Source organism: Rattus norvegicus, chromosome 17 (genome assembly GCF_036323735.1).
Source record: "Rattus norvegicus strain BN/NHsdMcwi chromosome 17, GRCr8, whole genome shotgun sequence".
Classification (NCBI taxonomy): Eukaryota; Metazoa; Chordata; class Mammalia; order Rodentia; family Muridae; genus Rattus; species Rattus norvegicus.
Window position 1 is genome coordinate 72,065,350 of NC_086035.1, and position 22,171 is coordinate 72,087,520.

At 44.5% G+C, this 22,171-nt stretch overlaps 1 long non-coding RNA gene across 1 annotated transcript in view; it reads left to right on the plus strand.

Moving 5' to 3' along the window:
• Positions 1–22,171, plus strand: part of LOC134482599 (uncharacterized) — a 34,075-nt gene that overhangs the window by 1,952 nt on the left and 9,952 nt on the right. The gene's annotated exons all lie outside the window — the stretch shown is intronic.

Below are 22,171 nucleotides of genomic sequence, written 5' to 3' on the forward strand. Positions count from 1 at the left end.
GACACACATAGACACACACCCAGACACACACACACACACATAGACATACAGACACACACCCAGACACCCAGACACACACACAGACACACACACACACCCAGACACACACACACATAGACACACACACACACCCAGACACACACACACACCCAGACACACACACACATAGATACACACACCCAGACACACACACACACAGACACACACCCACACACACACACATAGACACATACCCAGACACACACACACACATAAACATACACCCAGACACACACACACATAGACACACACCCAGACACAGACACACACACATAGACACACACCCAGACACACACACACACATAGACACACACCCAGACACACACACACATAGACACACACCCAGACACACACACACACACACACACACATAGACACACACCCAGACACAGACACACACACATAGACACACACCCAGACACACACACACATAGACACACACCCAGACACACACACACACATAGACACACACCCAGACACACACACACACACACACACACATAGACACACACCCAGACACACACACTCATACACAAAGGATATGTATACACATACATAAAGAACACACATATGTATATGTGTGATACATGCACACACAGTCAGATTAGATATACTTTTTCCCTCCCTCCTTCTCTCACCTCTTCTGCTCCATTCTCTTCCCTGTTTTAATCCTCCCTCCCCCTTTGGAGGTTATACTTAGCTTTCATTTCCTGGACCTGCCCGGGTTGGTCCAGACATGGAAAAATTGGGGAATTGGTTTGAAAATAAATAGTCAATGTTTTTCTGAACATGCAAGAGCTTCCTAGATGCTTGGCATTTGGGTTGGAAAGAATTCACCACCCACGTTCTTGGACTAAGATAGGGTTACTATGGTCTCTGTTGGCATAGACCTGAGGATCTGCAGTCTGATAAGTATGCACTTTACTGACCAAGCTATCTCTCTCTCCAGCACACAGTCACGTTTTTATGTAATGTGAGTGTTCCTGTGTATGTGTCTAGGTGCCCATGCACATGTGTGTACACGTGTAGAGGTCAAAGGACACTATCCCATGTTTCCCTTGGGAAGGCCATTCACTTTCTTTGAGACAGGGTTTCTCATAGGTCTGAAGTTTACTGGTTAGACTTGACTGGCTGGGCAGGGAACTGCAAGGAGCCTCTGCCTCTGCCTCTCCAGCACTGGGATTACAAGAGTATGACATCATGTTTGACATTCTTATGAGGGGTTAGAGGATACAGCTCAGCGCAAAGACTTTACTGACTGGGCCAACTCAGCTGTGATTTTAAACATGATCGGGAGGCTGTAAATTTGGAGACTTAAATATCCTCTAATTTATTTAGTTCATTCTCCATTTCCCCCCCACAACCTTCACCATATGACTGTGTGAAGCTGATAAAGGATCAACAAATCTGCCCCCAAATTATTCAGTGCCACACACCATATACGGTGGCCCGTTCTTCACTGATTAGAGCGAAAGCAGGTAGAGTTTGGTTTCGTGATAAACTCTGGGCTACAGTGAGGGAGTAGGAGAGCAGTCTTGAACAAACCACGGTAATGAGCTGAAGGTTCGTTGATAGCAGAAATGCTATAAAACAAATGTCTTTCGTTGGAAGGAGCCCATAGCCTTGCCCAAAAGTCACCAAATTTATCTCTACAGCTGTCCCAACGAGTTAGACAAATATTACTCATCGTTACTCAATAGTGGGTCAAGGGGGTGAGTGACACGGTGACTGACGTTGGCCAGCAAATAAAAGAAATATAAGTTATGGTCTCGGGGTTGGGGACTTAGCTCAGTGATAGAGCGCTTGCCTAGCAAGCACAAGGCCCTGGGTTCGGTTCCCAGCTCTGAAAAAAAGAAAAAAAAAGTTATGGTCTCCTCCAAATATTGTCTCCTTGATGTGTACTGGATTGTGGACAGGACAAGATATGGCGAAGAACAATAAGGAGAAAATGATGAATGGATTCTTATGTAAAATAAAAGATGATCAAGTTAGGTCTGTGGTCTATAATGATTTTTAATATGACATACAGAGAGTGGTTTATTGTAAAAATATTTTAAAAGGTATGTATGTATGTATGTATGTATGTATGTATGTATGTATGTATGTATGGTGTGTGTGTGTGTGTGTGTGTGTGTGTGTGTGTGTGACATGTGGGTGGGTATCCATAGGGGCCAGAGGAGTACATTGGATCCATAGAATCTGGAATTATAGGTGGTGTTAGCTGCCCAGTGTGGGGTGCAGGGAGCAGAACCTGGCACCCCTGAAAGAGCAGCAAGTGCTCTTAACCACTTAGCCATCTCCGCAGCCTTGAGACCTGGTTATTTGATCATATGAATAATTGGATAATTTGCTCCATAGAACACTTTCAACAAAATAAACCCACATTTGCTCTTTCAGGATATCTCAAGTTTTTGTGTATTTATTTACCTCTGAATATAGCATCATCGACCAGTCAACCACCCGTCTTTCTCATCCTTCCATCTCATTTATCCTTCCGCTCATTTGTTCCTTCGTTCATATATTTATTTCTCTCTGCCGCTGTCCACCTGCAGACATGAGTTACATCATGATACGTCAGTCAGTGATTGACTGCATGAACAAAATGGTAGTTCCATGATACGGACCGTAAAATTCTTACCATGCAGCAACAGGGTAACATCCTAGCAGAATGTACCACTCGGTTACTCATGGTGATGCTGGTGCGACACACTTGCTGTGTTTACAGCATGTGCAATTATGTATCGCACTAATAATTAATAGTAAGTGATTATATCATTGATTGCATTTGGCAGAATTCTCTAGAGGAGCAGAACCAGTAGACAGACATGTTACATAATATATATTAATATATATGCATAATATACACACACAAACATCTAATAAACAGTGCTTACTAGATTGGCTTAAAACTGATACGTGCTAGAAAGTCAAATGCTCTTCTTCATGCTGGAGAGGCTCAGTCTACAGAGCCACACTGGTGGCGAAGACCTGGAAGATTCCTGGAATGTCTTTGGTCTTTAGGCCACATTGGAATGCTGGAGAAGCAAGATTCCGCAAAGGGCTTCAGCACCATCATTAGAGTAGATGCACTTCTCCTCCTCCTCCTCCCCCCCTCCTCCTCCTCTTCCTCCTCCTCCTCTTCCTCCCCCTCCTCCCCCTCCCCTTCCTCCTCCTCCTCTTCCTCCTCCTCTTCCTCCTTCTCCCCTTCCTCCTCCTCCTCTTCCTCCTCCTCCCCTTCCTCCTCCTCCTCCCCTTCCTCCTCTTCTCCCCCGTCTTCCTCCTCCTCCCCTTCCTCTTCCTCCTCTTCCTCCTCCTCCCCTTCCTCCTCCTCTCCTTCCTTCTCCTCCTCCTCTCCCCCGTCTTCTTCCTCCTCCTCCTCTCCCCCATCCTCCTCCTCCTCTCCCTCCTCCTCTCCTTCCTCCTCCTCCTCTCCCTCCTCCTCCTCTCCTTCCTCCTCCTCCTCTCCCCCATCCTCCTCCTCCTCTCCCTCCTCCTCTCCTTCCTCCTCCTCCTCTCCCTCCTCCTCCTCTCCTTCCTCCTCTTCCTCCTCCTCCTCCTGCTGTCCTCCTCCTCCTCCTGCTGTCCTCCTCCTCCTCCTCTCCCTCCTCCTCCTCCTTCCTCCCCCTCCTCCCCCTCCTCCTCCTCTCCCTCCTCCTCCCCCTCCTCCTCCTCCTCCTCCTCCTCCTCCTCCTCTCCTTCCTCCTTTTCCTGTTCCTCCTCTGGTGTGGTTTCCCTAAGTGATTCCTGATCACTGTGTAGTCCATGCTGGCTTTCTGTCTCCACCTCCTGGATTATCCCCAGCTTCCTCTGGACTTTAGTCTTTAGACTGTGTTTGCATAAGTTTCCTGTAAGAATGAGTCATATTACATGGTGGTGGCCTTGTATACTTCATGTCTTTATGTCTTTAATTTCACTGAGAGGGCTACGCTGGGTGATGGTAATACACAATCTAGATTTGTGCAAATATACTCTATGATGTTGACAAATGGCTCAAGATGTGTGGAAAGAGAAATCTATGTATGTATGTATGCATGTTTCATCTATCTATGTAACTATGTATCTAAGTATGTATGTATGTATGTATCTATCTGTATGTCTGAATGTATGTATGTATGTATGTATGTATGTATCTATCTATCTATCTATCTATCTAATGTGTCGATCTTTTTCTTCTACCTATCCAGCCCCTCCTCCTATTTCTCTATCATCCTTCAATTAAAAAGGATAAAATATTTGTCTTTTAAAAATAAGTAAGCAGGGGCTGGAGAGGTGGCTCAGTGGTCAAGAGCACTGACTGCTCTTCCAAAGGTCCTGAGTTCAATTCCCACCAACCACATGGTGGCTCACAACCATCTGTAATGGGATCTGATGCCCTCTTCTTGTGCGTCTGAAGACAGCTATAGTATATATATATATATATATATATATATATATATATATATATATATATATATATATATGTGTGTGTGTGTGTGTGTGTGTGTGTGTGTGTGTGTATACACACATACAGTATGTATACACACACATATATAATAAATCTTTAAAAAATAAGTAAACAGTTTGATATGGGAGAAAATGAAATTAGAAAAGATAATCACGTTGTTGGATGGAGATAGTTTACAGGAACCATTAGTCTGTGAGCATGTGACTATGGGCAGAACTGGGAATCCATATACTTTTTTGCCTCCTACTTTTATTTTTTATTTATCCATTTTTTTAGGCACTCTGATTTTTTTAAAAAATTATTATACACACACACACACACACACACACACACACACACACACTTGCTGTCTTCAGTAACACCAGAAAAGGGCATCAGATCCCATTACAGATGGCTGTGAGCCACCAAGTGGTTGCTGGGATTTGAACTCAGGACCTCTGGAAGAGCAGTCAGTGCTCCTAATCACTGAGCCATCTCTCCACCCCCTAGGCACTCTGATTTAAATAGGCAGTCTTTATAACAGCCTTGCAAATATTGTTACTCCTTTCCATGAATTAATAAATGAGAAGAAGGGGCTGGGGGTGACACCTCAGCAGTTGATAGCACTGGGGGCTCTTTTAGAGGAGTTGGGTTCAACTACTGACACCCACATGGTGGCTCACAACTGTGTATAACTCCAGTTCCAGGGGATCTGATACACTTTTCTGACCTCTGTAGGCTCATGGTACAAAAGTGGTACAGACATATGTGTAGGACAAAACACTCACACATTAGAAAAGAAGGGGGAGGAGGAGAAGGAAGAAGAAGAAGAAGGTGGAGGAGGAAGAGGAGGAGGAGGAGGAGGAGAAGAAGAAGAAGAAGAGGAAGAAGAAGAAGAAGAAGAAGAAGAAGAAGAAGAAGAAGAAAGACTAAAATAAGTTAGAAAATTTGCATAAAGTCCCAGAGATAAATGAAGAACAAGATTTGAATGTGTCTACATGGTTCCAAGGCAACTATATACTACACTGCTTCACTAGGCTGGCTAAATAACTGCTGAGCCATCTCTCCAGCCCTAGCTAACCCTTTAGAGTTCTCTGCACGTTTGGGAAGAGACAGCTTGCCAGTGTTCAAGGTCCACTGCACACCTGGATGTGGGGGAAAAAAATTCAGGAATGTTCTAAAAGCGACCGGAAGAGCCTCGGAAAGGTGACGCTGCTCTGTCCATTTGTCACCACCTATTTTATTGCTGCTGTCATTTCCTAGTAGGTTTTGTTTCTTGGAAGAAGGCTTACTTATTGTTAAGTACGCGTGACGCTTCTCTTGAAGCCTTTTAACTTTCCATCTGGCACAGATGACATGACTCTTGGCGGGAAGCCACTCACTGCAACGGTTTTCTCTGTTGTCTCTCTGCTGGGAATAGCATATGTAGTGGAGTGAGGTTCACTGTCCCTTATGTGGGGCAACCTTACGTGGGATCTCAGGTTCCAGACAGCAGCAAGCTGCACTATACCTAGCCTGACAAAGGCAGTTATCCGAGAAGGAGATTCAGAGCTAGAGGAAATACTTGGAGCAATTGGAATCCCATCTGAATACCAGTGAGAAAAGAGCACATCGTTTCCACCAGAGGAGGCATTCCTGTCCTTAGAGGCTCAGACTACACCTTGCACAGGAATGACTTTGGAATGTCCAGCCACTCTAGGTAGAAGGACAAAGTAACACAGTAACAGACTAACAGGGGTTTGGTTTTCTGCCAGGTATCCGAAGAGACTCCTATATATGGCCATGACTCCCTGGCCATGAGTTCCCTGTGTGAGAAATGTGCTGGGAGGACCACCGGCCTCTTTAGTCCGCCCAACCATCTTCTTCCCACCTGCCCTTTGCAACTGACCTCTAACTCCTTCCCAATTTGATGATTCAGAATTTCTAAATAAGAGAAAAGGGGACAGGGTCTTTGGGGGTTTTTTTGTTTGTTTGTTTTTTCTTTTACCCACTTCTAAGCTTTTGTGTTGTTTGAAAAGTCAACTTGGGTTTTCTTGAAAAATAACGATAAAAGAAAAAAAAAAAAGCCACCAAGGGTAGAGAGGCATGACTTCTTGTATTGACTTCCTGCTTCTGCCAAGGCAGACGGCCTGTGTCCTCAGCTCACCCTGGCTCTAGGAGCCGTATGCAAATAAGCGGCCTCAGTGCCTGCTCATGGGAGACTCATGAAGCAAACAGAAATGAAACAAAAACAAACAAAGCAAAAACCAAAAACCGCCGTCACCACCAACTACAAAAACCATCCCATGACCAATTAATTCCAAGAAGCAGTGTGTGTGTGTGTGTGTGTGTGTGTGTGTGTGTGTGTGTGTGTGTGTGTGTGTGTGTATGTGGGGGGAGAGGGAGGGTTGGGGGTTGGAGAGGTGGGGGTAGGGGTGGGGCTGTTGTTGAGGGATCCACTCTGCTTTGCCCTTTAATCCTGACTCCCCTAATGGACTGTACTCAGGAGTGACAAAGAATTCAAAGCATCTGCAGGACAAAAAAAAAAAAAAAATTTTAACCTCTAGCCATGTGGAATGCTATTTCTAAGGCTAATTTACTTTGATGGGAAAACAGAAAAAGCAGTCAGGAGTCTTAAACCAATTTGCTGGACTTATTTCACAACTAGCCCTGAGGGTAACCTTTTCCTTCTTTTTATTTCTTTTTAAAACATACATTTATTTATTTATTTATTTATTTATTTATTTATTTATTTATTTATTTATTTATTTATTTATTTTTAGTGAGAGAGTCAAGTCTCACTTGATCACTCAAGATGGTTTAGAATTTGTAAGCTTTCTGCCTTCCCCTCTGAACGGCTTGGACGGGTAGGCATGAACTCCCTTACAGGGTGAAGGTTGTGGTGTGGTAGTTGGTTTTGGAACTGGGCCTGTTAAGCAAGACGTCTGCTATTGAGGTATAGTTCCCAACTTTTTGTAGAGAACTGAGGCAGGGTCTCACTGAGTTGCCCAGATTGGCCTTGAACTCACTCTGTAGCTCCTGTGAACTTTGAACTTGACATCCGTCTGCCTAAACCAGCTGAGTATCTAGGATTGAAGACTTATGCCACAGGGTCCTGATGAAAGTGGGTTTTTTGGTGTTTTGGTTTTTTTTTTTTTTCATTGCTATGTCCAAAGTGCGGGGAGAAAGGAAGAATTCGTTCTGATTTACAGTGCATGGCAGGGAGGCAACTGCTCTCATATTGTGTCCATTGTCAGGAGGTGGAGAGTGGTGAGTGTTCTAGCTAGCTTTCTCTCTTTGATGGAAGCTGGCTCCTAGAACAAGGCTGCCTACATGTAGAGTGGGTCTTCCCAGTTCAAATAACTTCATCTAGAAACCAGACATGCCCAGGACATGCCCAGAGGCCTGTCTTTTCACCAATCTTACAAGTTCACACTCAATATTAGTCACTTCGCTTCTCATCTGCAAGAATTTTAAAAGGTCAACACCATGGCTGCCATTCAACAGTCATGGGTAGGCCGTGCAGCAGGGTCCCTGCCCAAGGGCAGAGGCCTCTGCTCTTTGGTCCTGTATTTCTGTTAACCATGTTTGATTTAAAGAGTCACCTTCTAGGTGGCACCTGTTGGTCATGTGATCATCCAGACATGTGTTTTACCCCAAAGCTGAAGGAGAAATGGAAAACCCAGACAGAAAAGTCGAGCTTAGCTATGTACAAGGAGTATATAAATAGATTCAACCAGGAAATAAATATATTTGCCTCTACTGACCGTGGTCAAAGATAACAATCGGGTCAGGTTCTTTAATTCATCGTTTTCCATTCCTAAGCAGAGTCCTTGGGTAATTAAGATTTCCTTTAAGAGACAAGTGCTCTAGAGTGGTCTAAATAAAGCCCGGGTGGTGCACCCAGTTTACACTTCCTCCGGGAACTTAGCAGGCTTCGGGTAAGACACTAAGATAATTGATAGAAGGCAGTCCTGAACTGTCTGCTGGCCTCTCTCACTTTCTTCTAGCTTTCTAAAGTTTACGTAATCTTCGGTTCACGGGGGCCATTTCAAAATATTTTAAAACATATTTAGAGCTGAGTGAAGATTTTTACTTTTGACATTTTCTAAATATTTATTGATTTATTACATAGGTACATCATAGCTGTCCTCAGACACACCAGAAGAGGGCATCAGATCTCATTACAGGTGGTTGTGAGCCACCATGTGGTTGCTGGGATTTGAACTCAGGACCTCTGGAAGGGCAGTCAGTGCTCTTAACCACTGAGCTATCTCTCCAGCCCCTTACTTTTGATATTTGTATTTAGGGGGCAAATAAAAAAAAATGTAGGGGGTGGAGAGATGGGTCGGTGGTTAAGGGCCCTTGCTGCTGCTCATCCAGAGGACCTGAGTTCAGTTGTCACCCACAACTCAAGATTCAAGGAGTTTGATGCCCTCGTTTGGCCTTCTCAGGAACCCATACACATCTCTCTCTCTCTCTCTCTCTCTCTCTCTCTCTCTCTCTCTCTCCCTCTCCCTCTCCCTCTCCCCCTCCCTCCCCTCTCCCTCCCTCTCTCTCTTTCTCTCTCTCTCTCTCTCTCTCTCTCTCTCCCTCTCCCTCTCCCTCTCCCCCTCCCTCCCCTCTCCCTCCCTCTCTCTCTCTCTTTCTCTCTCTCTCTCTCTCTCTCTCTCTCTCTCTCTCTCTCTCTCTCTCTCTCACACACACACACACACACACAGTCACACACATGTGCATGCGAGCAACAGAAGAGAGCCAGAACGGGAGGGAAGCAAAGTCTGTAGGGTCTGCTGGGGTAGTGCAGTTAGCCTGGAAAATGATTCTTAGCCAAGGAGGGATCCTGACCATAGGAAGGAGCAGGGTTTGTGAGGCAGGGCACTTAGAATGATCAACGTGCAGCCATTGATGGGGGTGCATCAAGGAGGGAGGGGGGACAGGAGGAAAGGTTGCTTTTTTATTTGCCCCAGGACACTGTCCCAATGTTCACCATGGTGGCCCTAGCCTGTGCTGTGACTTCTCAGATGTCTAGTCTCTCCTGTTCATCCCTGAGGTATCTGGATGCTGGTCATCTCCCATAGGGTCCCATGCATTCCAAGTTGTCATCTCCCATAGTGTCCCATGCAATCCTAGTGGTCATCTCCCATAGTGTCCCATGCAATCCTAGTGGTCATCTCCCATAGTGTCCCATGCAATTCTAGTGACTATCTCCCATAGTGTCCCATGCAATCCTAGTGGTCATCTCCCATAGTGTCCCATGCAATCCTAGTGGTCATCTCCCATAGTGTCCCATGCAATCCTAGTGGTCATCTCCCATAGTGTCCCATGCAATCCTAGTGACCATCTCCCATAGTGTCCCATGCATTCTAAATTGCTATCATCCCTCTGCTCTGCTGTACAGAGGTCCTCCTTCTTTTAGACAGACAGCACCTTGTTTGTCTGCCTGGAAAGCACTGACCTTTCTAGTGCCTTCTACTCCATCTGGCGAATTTCTTACCCACTTGATGGTCAGTTTTCCCAGAGAGGATTCCTAGCTGCCTGAGCTCTTTTTCTCCAGCTTCTTTGTCTAGGTACGGTGTCAAAAGTGTGAGCAGGCCTAGGGTCATACTTCAGGAGGCCATTTTCTCCGCCCGTCTCTCTGCTGGCCTACTCAGCCCCACAGAACTGCCTCGTCTCATAGGCTCAGTCAAGTGGAGGGTTGCAGCGGGACATTGATCTCAGAGTCCTCAACGGGTTCATGGATGCTGTAAAGCCCAGCATCACGCTGTCTGGATGGAAGGACTGTCCAGCCAGATCAAACACACAGAAGACCTTTTCATGATGGTGTGGCTACAGTCCGGGTGTTTCCAATAGTCTGGCTGTCACTTGATTCCAAGTTCTAACACCCACAGAGGGCTGAGTAAAGACCAGGTGTGGGGGAGAGACGATGAGCTTATATAAAAACCAATAGCCTTAGTCCATGTCCTGTGGTACTAAGAGACAGTGCCTGTTAAATAGACAGTTCTGTTGTAAAGGAGGAAACCAGAGTAGTCTGGAGTCAGTCAGTCAGTCAGTCTGTCTGTCTATTTCTTTTATTTCTGTATATATGTGCATCTCTGTGTATTTGTTTTACATATATGTTATACATAGGCGTGTGGGCCAATGCCTGTGACATTGGTGGGCTGCCCTGGCATCCTCTGCCGTATTCTTTTGAGATAAGATCTGTTAATGAACCCGGGGTTAGGTCAGTGAACATAAGCCTTGACGACCTTCTATCTCCCACAGTTCCAGGGTTACACGTGCTTCAGTTTTATTTTATGTTTCTGTTAGGATGACTCAGCAAAATAAAATTCTGGTTTGTCGTTGGACGCACAAACACACATCAAACAGGCCAAAGTGAAGTAAAATAAAATAACATAAATGAAATAAGATACCAAATGGAACAAATGGGAACTTTGTAGACAAAAAGGAATTTTGTACCTTTGGTCTTTTTGACAGTTTCATACAAAACAATGGGTTTTTGTTTGTTTGGTTTTTGTTTTTTAAACGTGGATGCCCGGGATTTGAACTTAAGTCTTCATACTTGCCAACTAAATGGTCTTACGCAGTGAGCTATCTCCTCAGCCCCGGCTGGAGTGTGAAGGAGGCCGGAGAAATTGAAACCATAGGCAGTGATGCCTGTATAAGAAACAAGACGTCTGTGGGAGAAAAAGCAGGGACAGATTGGAGTTAGGAACATACAAGAAGAGCCAAGTCATGTAGTTTACCTAGGATGGAAAAGCATTAAGGGCAACTGGGGAACAGCAAAATGGATCTGACTAACTGAAGATGGACTGTTAGCACATTCCAAAGGGAAACGACTTGAGTGGGTTTGAAGCAAATCAATTTGTAAATATCTCATTATGCAGATGTAGATGTATTATGTTTCTTTATTTTGTGTCCTTTAATGCTAGGGCTATATTCCTCAGACTTTTAGTAAATTATTAATTAATTAATTAATATATATATGAGGGATCTGTTTTAAGGAATGCCTGATGGCCAGAAAAATCACACTGGCTCCCATTATACATGATTGTGGGATGTCATATGGTTGCTGAGAATTGAACTCAGGGCTTCAGGAAATGCAGCCGGTGTCTCTAACCACTGAGCCGTTTTTCCAGCACCTGAGAATAGGTTTTGTTGTGAACTTAACTTCCCTTTCCTTTCCTTTTCTTTCCTTCTGTTTTTCCTTCCTTCCATTTTCCTTTCCTTTCTTTCTTGCTTGTTTTTGCTTTTGTTTCTGTTTTGTTTGTTTCTTTGTTTTGAGGCAGGGTTTCTCTGTCTGTCTGTCATGGATCTTGCTCTGTAGACCAGGCTGGCCTCGAACTCAGAGATCCACCTGCCCCTGCATCCTGAGCACTGGGATCAAAGGCATGCACCACCACCATCAGCCTCAGACTTTTCATTTGGGTTTTAAAAATTCATTGAAAATAGACGTCGAGTTTAGCAAATGAAAGGAGAAAGAAAGATCTTAGAAAAAAAAAAGTCTTGAAAACAACCAGTTTCTCCCACTGCCTTCACTCTTGACAGGTTTAAACTGTGTGGATGCACATATTGAGTTACACTTAAATACATGGAAACCTAAAAATGCCAGAGGGAGGGAGGAGGCTACAGAACACATAAGCCTAACTGTTCCTTCCCCCTCAACTCTGGTAAATTCAAACTACTCGGAGGCTAAGACTCCTCTTACACCACAGGAAGACCCACTGCTAAAATGACAGTTGATGTTGACGGCCATTACGGGACCTAAGCACTGAATTGCCCACGGGCCTTGAGTCCTATATGTAAACTGGTCCGCATCATGTGAGGTGAATGCATATGAAGTGTGGGGACTTGGACTGTCGTTCTAGTTTAATTTCTGTTCCTGTGATAAAGTATCCTGACCAAAAGCAACTTAGGAGAGAAAGAATCCTTGGCTCACAGGTGCAGAATGCAGTTCACTATTGTGGGGAAGTCAAGGCGGGGAGTCGCATCACAACCGGAGTCAAGAGCAAAGAGAAACGAACGCAGCCTTGTTGCTCGAGTCTCAGCTAGCTTCTTTCACTGTTACACGGGGCAGGGACAGCCACCTAGGGTCATGGTGCTAACCACAGTGGGTTGGGTATTGGTACATCAATTAATACACATCAATTAACACTCAAGACAAAACCCCCGAGACATTCCCACAGGCCAACCTGAGGTAGGTAATTCCTCCTTGACAGGGTTTCTTCCCAGGTGACTCTAGGTTAAGGAAGATTGACAATAAAAATAGCTAACCTGTGTTTCCATCTCCTATTAACCACACACACACACACACACACACACACACACACACACACACACACACCTCTTTTAAATCACAGATTCTTATGTCTTCTCCCTTATAATGTAAAAACATAGTCTAACTTAAAAAACAAAAAAAGAAATTCCAGACTTAATTTGCATGTCTTTTGGGGTCAGCTTTGAGAACTAACGTGCACCATGATACTTCTCTGACTGGCCGAGTCATCATCATTGTCAGATAGCAAGACATAGCAAAGTTCATATGGGGCATAAAAAGCAAAGTTCAGAAAAGCTCCCTTGAGGGCCTTTAAAAGGCACGGTGAATTTGGGGACGCAGTCTAGCACGTGGTAAACATCCAGATTGTGTGAACAACTAGTGCAACCCTGGGCGAGTTATTGATTTCTCTTATTATTATTTATTTATTATATATGAGTACACTGTCACTGTCTTCAGACACAGCAGAAGAGGGCATCAGATCTCATTACAGATGGTTGTGAGCCACCGTGTGGTTGCTGGGAATTGAACTCAGGACCTCTGGAAGAGCAGTCAGTGCTCTTAACCGCTGAGCCATCTCTCCAGCCCCAGATCATTGATTTCTTAAGCCTTAGTTTGCTCATCAGCCAAATAGCTAAGAAGCCCGGAGTGACGGGGCATGCCAGTAATAACAGCCCTGGAGAAACTGAGGCAGGAGACTAGGAATTCAGGATCATTCACAGCTAGATAGTGAGTTTGAGGCCAGCTTAGGTTATCTGAGACCCTGTTTTTAAAGACCTAGTGACACAAACAAACAAAATGGAGCTAAGAAAGAACTGCTTTGTAAGGTTGTTGCTAGCACTGTAAATGTGCATTCATTCATTCATTCACTCGTTCGTTCATTTGCTCATTCATTCACTTGCTCATTCATTCATTCATTCACTCACTCATTTGTTCATTTGCTCATTCATTCATTCATTTGCTCATTCATTCACTCACTCATTTGTTCATTCACTCATTCATATGCTCGTCCATCCCTTCACTGACTCATTCATTCATTCACTCGTTCACTCACTCATTTGTTCATTTGCTCATTCATTCATTTATTCATTCATTCATTTGCTCATTCATTCACTCACTCATTCGTTCATTCACTCATTCATATGCTCGTCCATCCCTTCACTGACTCATTCATTCATTCACTCGTTCGTTCATTTGCTCATTCATTCACTTGCTCATTCATTCATTCACTCGTTCACTCACTCATTTGTTCATTTGCTCATTCATTCATTCACTCGTTCGTTCATTTGCTCATTCATTCACTTGCTCATTCATTCATTCACTCGTTCACTCACTCATTTGTTCATTTGCTCATTCATTCACTCACTCATTCATTTGCTCATTCATTCACTCATTCATTCGTTCACTCATTCATATGCTCGTCCATCCCTTCACTGACTCATTCATTCATTCTAGATGATGTTTTGTGTATAGGAGACCTACAGATGCACGAGACACCAATTCAATCATTGAGCTTATACTGAAGAGATCTATAAAAAAGCAAACACAGTAAAATGCGGTCAGTCCTGGTCCCTTAAGGGTCTGTGTCAGGTGGATTAGGGTAAACAAAACCCAGGTGTGAACATATGTGTGCCTTCTACCCTCTTCTCTTCTCTTCCCCTCTGTACCATTTTCATCCTTACCCTTGAGGGACAATAATAACATTGAATACATGTGATAATTAAACCTGAAAACAGGACTGGGCTCAGTCAACAAAGTGTTTGTCATGCAAGTGTGAGAGTCTGAGTTCATTCCTCAGCATCCACGTTAAAGATCCAGACATTTCTGTAACTCCAGGGCTGGGGAGGCAGAAAGGCAGAAGCCCTAGGATTCACTGACCTGTCAGCCCAATTAGTGATCTTCAGGTTCCACAAGAGACCTTGTCTCAAAAAATAAGGTGAAGGCTAATCAAGGAAGACACTTGCTCCTGATATCTGGCTAGCACATGCATGCACACATATGAACACGTGCACATGAACGTTTCTGAATTTATTGCTTGGAAGACAAGAGTGGGGTGCAGGAAAAGTCCTGCATCCGAAGGATGGAGAGGACTTACGACGGATCCTGGCTAGTTTATCTCCTGTCAACATAACACATCTGCAAAGAGGGAACCCAATTAGGAACCGCTTCCATCAGATTGGCTGGTGGCTATGTCTTTGCGGGGGACATTTCCTTGATTGTTAATTACTGTGGATGGTATCGTGCCTAGGCATGAGGTCCTGGGTTATTTAATGACGCTAGCTGAGCAGAAGCAGGGGTAGCAAACTACTAAACAGCATTTCTCCATGTTTCCTGCTTGAGGGCCTACCTCACCTTCCTTCAGTGATGGATGGTGACCTGGAAGTGTGTCGTAGTTAGTGTTACTATTGCTGTGGTAAACACCACGACCAAAAGCAAGTTGGGGAGGAACAGGTTTTTGTTTTGGGGAGGAATGGGTTTTTGTTTTTGATTTTCATTTTAAAATATTTATTTATTTATTTATTGTCTTAGTCAGAGTTTTCATCCCTGCACAAAAACATCCTGACCAAGAAGAAAGCTGGGGAGGAAAGGTTTTTTTTTTCCGCTTACACTTCCCCATGGCTGTTCATCACCAAAGGAAGTCAGGACTGGAACTCAAGCAGGTCAGGAAGCAGGAGCTGATGCAGAGGCCACGGGGGGTGGGGGGGATGTTACTCACTGGCTTGCTTCCCCTGGCTTGCTCAGCTTGCTTTCTTATGTAACCCAAGACCACCAGCCCAGGGATGGCACCACCCACAACAGGTCCTCCACCCTTGATCACTACTCATAGAGGCATTTCCTCAAGGGTGACTCCTTTCTCTGTGATAAATCCAGCTTGTGTCAAGTTGAGTGTACACTCAAAACCGGCCAGTACATTTATTTTTGGCTTTTCGAGACAGGGTTTCTTTGCATAGCCCTGACTGTCCTAGAACTTGCTCTGTAGACTAGGATGGCACCAAAGTCATAGAGATCTGCCTACCTCTGCCTCCAAAGCACTGGGATGCAAGGTGTGCAGTGTTATCCGGCCTGGGGAAAGGGTTTATTTTGCTTACAAAAGGCAGGAGTTGATGGAGTTAATGGAGGCCACGGAGCTGTGCTGTTTACTGTCTCAGTCCATGCAGCTTGCTCAGCCTGTGTTTTCTTTTAGAACCCAGGACCACCAGCCTGGGTGTAGCCCCACCCCCAATGAACCAGGCTGTCCCATATCAATCACTAATTAAGAAATTGCCCTTCAGACTTGCCCACAACCCATCTTAGGGAGTCATTTCCTCAGTTGAGGTTCCCCTTCTCTCTGATGATTTTAGCTTGCGTCAAATTGACGTGAACCCAGCCTGCTCGGAGTGTAAGAAAGCCCAATGAACCCTTCCCCGGAGTTGCTTTTGGTCACAGTGTTTTATTTCAGCAACTGCTGCGGCCATTGCCAGTCCTGAGAACTGAGCTGTCAGACAGGTAGACGTACAAAGACCTTTGCTTCACGGTGAGCTGAGTTCTAGTTTCAGATATGTCTTTTTTCAAGCAGTGCCCACCAAGTGACTTCACTTCTCTCAGTCTTACATTCTCTACCCTTAAATGAGGTTATGACTAACCCCCCTCATCGGGTTGTAGTAAGGATTGAGGAAGTTACCATCTGTACAGATGTTAGTACAAGTTATCCTTTTCTTTTTTTTTTTTTTTAAGATTCATTTGTTATTTATAAGTACACGGTAGCTGTCTTCAGACACGCCATAAGAGGGCATCCAATCCTCTTACAGATGGTTTCTGGGATTTGAACTCAGGACCTTGGAAAGAGCAGTCAGTGCTCTTAACTGCTGAGCCATCTCTCCAGCCCAAGTTATCCTTTTCTTGATTGATTGTGTTGATTAATCTTCATTGTCAACTTGATTGGGTCTGGAATTATAATGGAAAGACCTTTGTGTGTGTGTATGCGTGCACGCACATGTTTCCAGAAAGGTTTAACTGAAGAAAGAAAACTCATACTGAATGTAGGCTGCACTACAGATGGGGTCCCAGGACAATAAGACAGAAAGGGAACTGAACCCCCATATTCCTCTCTCTGTTTCTAGACTGTGGGCTCTTGTGACAAGCTGCCTAGACTTCTAGGCCCCAAGCTGTGACAGCCTTGATGGATTGCACCCTCAAAGCTATGAGCAATGAATAAAATAAACAATAAGTTTACTTTTATTGTTTCCAGTGAATGTAGATTACAGAACATCAGACTTAGGTCCGAAGGCCTGGTCTTAGGCGAAAATCATATTTATGTTTATCTAGAACTGAGAGTTGAAGCCAAGTTTTAGAAGACTGTTCTGAACTAGAACCTAATGGGATTGCTCTTATTTTAATTCTGGGATCCTCTCGTGAGGTATGAACTGAGGTATTTCCAGAAGGGGTTTTCAGGAAGGCCTATGACATCATCATTTAGAGGGAACTATATCAAATTGCCTCCAGGGCAAAAAGATCAACTCCCTCCTGCTAGACCAAGTCCAGATGCACAAGAGACCTGGTGTTGCTGACATTCTATCTGTTCCTGGGTTTTCCCATGGAAAGTTCCTTCCAGCCACTTATAGGAAGTCAACACCCAGGATCAAGAAGATTAGTTCCGATAAAAGCTGAGCTGGGCTTCACTCGGATTGACATTGTCTTCCTGAGTGGGCTTAAGCAGATTTATCTTACACATACATCTGAGACCTCAGGGACAGCCAGCCTCAGACTGGGAGGGATAAACAGAAGAGCCTCAGACAAGGCACAAAAACTACAGTAGGAAGTGAGTATTGGGTAGAGTCAGGCCGTAGAATCAGAAAAATAAGAAATGAAGAAAAAAGGACACAGAGAACGCTGTAGTGTGGGGATCACTTTCCTAAGCATCAACTGTTACATTTTCGCTTCTCTTAACCTCTTTCCACCGTGTGGTGTTTAGTTTTATTTAGGTTTTTACTTTTCAATTTCAGTTGACACAACCTTGAATCACAGGGAAGGAAAGTCTCAGTGAGAGGCTGTCTCCGCAGAGCTGGTCTGTGGGCATCTCTGTGAGGGATTGTCTTTTAAATTAATTGATGTAGGGAGATTAAGCCCACTGTGGGCGGCACTATTACCTAGGTAGTGGGTCATGAACTGCTTAAAAGTGAACACACACACACACACACACACACACACACACACACACAAGTATGCCTTCATTTCTCCCTTTTCTTGACCGTGGATGTGATATGACTAATGATTTGAAGTTCTAGCTTGGACTTTCCCAACAACCTGGAAGTCGAAACAACCCTTTTTCGTCCAGGATAGATGATCACAATGACAGAAATGAAACTAGAACATTCACACTTATTTATGTATCAGTTTTCTCGGTCTAGTCAAAGCACAATACAGACAAGACCCACCTGATCATAGTTTCCAAATAATGGTGGGCACCCATGCTATCAACTAACACAGACGCGAAAGGCGTAGCAGGTCGGTAAACCTCTTTAGATTTGTGTTAGCACTGTTGAAAGAGCTTAAAGCTTGAATTTTGCTGGAAACGTCTCAGAGGAATTTTCTATAATTGGAAGAACTAAAGCTTATGTTGGCCCATTCCTCCAGTGCAGTTTAACCGACTTCAAATTTAATAGTCTTGGTAGGCGCAAGGACGGCTGGCGGAGGCCCGAAGTGTCTAGTCCTATTAGAGAAGGATTTTTGAGTTCTAGTTTTTTGGTTACTCGGCATGAGAATGTGCTAAAACAACAAGGACAGAGACGGTGTCCCAGCTCTGTCTGGCCACGCCGAGGAGTCCAGGAGGGTTTGTGCTTTCCATAGTTCTCCCGACTGTTCTCAGTTCACTTGGAACTAGGAGGGTCTCGAATTTTCCCACCCCAAGCCCTGCTCCCACTTTCTGCTCAAAGTTAACAGTCTGTATGCTACATGCAGCAGTCAGTTGGTTGTCATTTGTCCCTGTTTAAAAAAAAATAAATGACACACGCCTAGGAGAAGGCTCCAGAGTTTCCTGTTCCTCAAAGCCAACAAAACTTTGTGTTTACAACTGTCAATTCTACTTGCAAAATGTCTGTTATGCCTCTTTTCCCCCACACGTTTCCTTTCCATTTATTTATTTATTTATTTATTTATTTATTTATTTATTTATGCCATTATTTGTCAGAACCTTGTCACCTCTTAGCACAGGCTCTTTTTTTTTTCTTTTTCTTTTTTTCAGAGCTGGGGACCGAACCCAGGGCCTTGCGTTTGCTAGGCAAGCGCTCTACCACTGAGCTAAATCCCCAACCCCTTAGCACAGACTCTTGCTGAAACCAACTGGGACTGATCGTACCATCCGTTCAGCTCAGAGGCTGTACTTAACCTTGGGTTTGTATGAGAATAACAAGGAAGGCCTTGGTGACACTGAAGGGTTGGCCCAACTGTCTTGGCGTGATTTTCAAGACCTGGAGCAATGTGGGACCAGTGTACCTTTCTGCCCTACCAGCCCCATGTCCCCGTCCCAGTTGATATCTGACCGATTCTGAACACATCATGGACGTTCATGCTTCTGTGATTCTGTTCCGCTGTGTTCCTCCACCCAGGTTATTACTTTCTTCTTCTTCTGGGTGGAAACTTACTTACCCATTAAGGCCCATCCAGGTGGAATGGAATCCGTGCAGGCTCCCTTAACTGCTGAGATTGGTATCAGTGATTGGCTGAATAATCAAAGAGGCAGTTAGCAGAGGAGACGAGAGACTGAAACAGCCAACACAGCACCCTCTCGAGTCTAAGATAGCGAGGGCGCCCATGCTTGAGTCTTGGTGCCAGGCCTTTCAACACTTGTAATTGCATTTAGTTAATGTCTGCGTGAGCACCTGGTGCTTCTGCCACAGTGCAGGTGTGGAGGTCAAAGCACAACTGTAAGGGTCAGTTCTCTCCTACCATACCAGTGTGGGGGACGTAATATAGACTGTCAGGCTTGGCAGCAAGTGTCTTTCTCTACTGAGTAATCTTGTGGGCACTTATGAAAGGCATTCTGGGTAGAGTTTCACTGATTAAAACTCCCCGTTGATTCTCTTCATAAATGATAGTCATAATGGTTTTATTTTCCAGTTCGGCTTCAATGTAACAGAATGAGAATATAAAACTGTCAAGGGGGTGGGGAGATGACCTAGCGGGTGAAGTACTTATCTTGTAAATAGGAGGAACCAGAGTCTAGATCCCTAGAACCCATATAAAAAGCCAGACACTTACGATCCTAGAAACGGTGAGATGGAAGGTAGAGACAGGCTGTTCCCTGGAAGCTTGCCCGCCATTTAAGAGTTTAGCCTATTTGGCAAGGTTCCAGGACAGTAGGCCTGGTGCACACAGCATGGCAGAAATGAGAGATGTGGCTTCAACAAGGAGGGTGGAGAGATCTGGGTCCTGAGTTGTCCTCTAATCTCTGCATGAATGCCACATACATGTGCCTATCCACCTGAACACACACACACACACACACACACACACACACACACACACACACACATTCTCTTTCTTTCTCACTCACACATTCTCTCTCTCTCTCTCTCACACACACACACATGCACACACAAACACACACACACATTCTCTTTCTTTCTCTCTCACTCACACATTCTCTCTCTCTCTCTCTCTCTCTCACACACACACATATACACACGCCCCCACACACGTGCGCACGCACACGCACACACATATTCTCTTTCACTTTTTTCACTCACACACATTCTATCTCTCATACACTCACACACAGACATACAGACACACACACACCCACACACACACTCTCACCCTCTGTCACTCACACATATTCTCTCTCTCTCTCTCTCTCTCTCACACACACACACACACACGCAATCACTCACACACATTCTCTTTCTGTCTCACTGTCTCTCTCAATCTCTCTCTTTCTCTCTCTCTCTCACACACACACACACACAGAGAGAGAGAGAGAGAGAGAGAGAGAGAGAGAGAACAGAATAAAGAATTTAAAAATGCCAAATTATTTTTTTTGTGGTAAAGTAATTAATCTATCTGAACCTTCATAGAACATTAAGCTCAATTTCCACAGAATCACCTTTCTTGCTGTATGCCTTTACCTCATGCTAAAATAGCAGGAAAAAGCTTGAGAAAGGGCTGTATTTGATTGGGGTGAATCCGCTACCCTTGTGTGCTCTGTAAGAGGGACATCCTACCTCATATCCACTCCACTTCCCGGCCCTGACCTCTCACCCCACCTCTCACTCCTCCAGAATTGGGCATGAGCAAAGTCTCCTTCCTGTTGCTAATCATTAAGGTAGCTGAGTAGAAGCTGGCCACTTCCTTCCATGTGATGTGCCCCTTACCCCAAGCAGATGGTCTGTAGCACTTACCCATGACTTTTCTTTGGAGTCTGGCACATACCTGCTGGCCACTTTTTCAGACCCTGAAGTTTCTGAGAAAATTCTGACTGGGGTATTTAAAATTGTTTTAGGCTTTTGCTGCACCAGTGCTGAAGATGAATGGTGACCACTATCTGTGCAGTCTAGGAAAATCATCCTCCAATCACAGTTGTGGTCAGAAGGCCACTCCTGATTTGACTACCCAGGAGTCTGAACAGAGGCAGATGGGTGTTGTAGGGCTCTCTTATTTAGGTTACCCCTTCAGAGATGGAGAGAGACACATCTCTCAGATCCTGTGCCGTTCTACCCGGAACGGCTTTGGACGTTTCCTGACACCACCCCTGCCATCCCTCTGCAACAGACGCACTGGCATCATGGAGTTGTCGTCGGCTGGGATCAACCTTGCCTCAGTATCTTCCAAGGTTCAAAGCTTGGGGATCATGATCAAACTGACCAATTAACAAGAGGGGGAAGAAGTTTTGATTTTGAATGTATACAAAGGAATTCGTTTAAAAATGGCTCATAATGAGGCCTATAAATCTTCATAGGCTAATCAAAGGAAATGGGGTGAGGGCTATTGGGTGACAGACAAATGTTCTGACACGTATAGGAGTTGATATGTGTCAAAGAACGGCTATCTGCCTGCAGAAGGTGACGTTGTCTCAGGCTGCAGTTCTTCTACTGAAGAAATAATGTCTTTGAAGGTGGAAATTTCCGTTGGAATTGTAGTATTAAAATGCTTTCTGAAGGGGGAAATTCTTACTGTCTAGTTTTTGGAAGTAAGAGAAAAGTCAAAAGCTCCAATTGCTTTTAGTTTAAAATTCTCCATATGCCCCCAAGGCATACTTGGGGTTATATTTCTGGCCCCCTCACTCCTTAGTGTAGATCTTCTGTATGTGACACCACCAGGGAAGACCCTTCTCAGTAAATAAAAAGTAAATGTAAAGAGTGGGTGAATGTGAATATTTTTCCCTCCTGCCTAAACGTAACACATTGATTTCAGAGTGTGGCTAAATACTCCTCCCTTGCTGGAGGTGACCCACTGATTTGAGTTCACAATGAAATACAACTATG